The following is a 1195-nucleotide window of genomic DNA, read 5'->3' on the forward strand; positions in this document are numbered from 1 at the left end:
TTAATTTACATTTTATTAAAACCTGCAAAAACCTTTCTGTTGAGTGATGTAAATACATTTTACAATAGTTTATTGTGCATGCATATTATATTTAAAGTTGCTTAAGCGAAATCAAGGAGTTTATAAGACTGGCTTATTCATTCTTTATACGGTAGACATGTAGAACATATCCGCATTTGTGCATCAATGTCTGTAATGTGTGCTGTAGCTGCGAAACTTTTAGGAATCTTATCCGAGTTGTAGGCTTGTCAATATTGAGTCAGGTCAGTCAGTCGTATCTAAGGACCTGTGAATGAAACTGTGACCACATTAACTTAAGTGAATTATATGGCAATAATCAGCAATATGCTTTCACACAAATAACTTTATTTTTGAATGTTTCAATATGCGTTGACACAAATGACTTATTTGAATTTTTCAGTAATACAACATGGCACTGAGTTGTTAGAAAAGAAATGCGAAAAGACGTTATTGCTTGATGACGTCAGGAACCGATGAATCGGCTTTTTGAACCGGTTCAATGAGCCAATCTGTCCGAAAAGTACCAGTTCGCGGAAATGAATCGGACTTTGCATCACTAGTGTGAAACTGGTGTAACAGTGTGTATAGCTCAAATACACATAACAACTGACAATCAACAGAAAACCAAGAGGAACTTAAATACACAGAGATGACGAACTAAAGGGTGAACAGGCGTGCTGATTGATTAGTGTCCAAGATGGCTGGCAGGAAAACTAGGACATAGGACAAAAGTAACTAATGAAAAGAAACTAAAGCTGGGCTCACACTACAGGAGTTTTAAAATCCTAACCGATTATGAAATCTGGTTGCAGTACACACATAAGGAGAATCTTTGCAGATTATCTTCTCTCCAATCTTAAACATGCGCACACTACAAGATTTGAACATCATGGCACATCACACACTACAAGATATTATTAAGATTATCATGCCAGAGGGAGCGCCTCACGTGATCGCCTCGTGACCAGGGGTGTGTCTACGTGATAGCCAGGGGTGGCACCGGCCCCCCCGAAATCTGGCTGGCCACCCCAGATGCCCCCCCCCCACCAGATATCTTGCGATAGGCTTGTTTTTAGTAAATTTCTAACTGCATCTGGCAGTGGCGGATCCTGTGTAGCTGCCTAGGGCCGCTTTCTTCTCTTCTTTATACTTAATTTTAAGCGGTTTCTATAGC

This window comes from Sinocyclocheilus grahami, unplaced genomic scaffold, assembly GCF_001515645.1.
Source record: "Sinocyclocheilus grahami isolate Dianchi unplaced genomic scaffold, SAMN03320097.WGS_v1.1 scaffold1992.1, whole genome shotgun sequence".
Taxonomy (NCBI): Eukaryota; Metazoa; Chordata; class Actinopteri; order Cypriniformes; family Cyprinidae; genus Sinocyclocheilus; species Sinocyclocheilus grahami.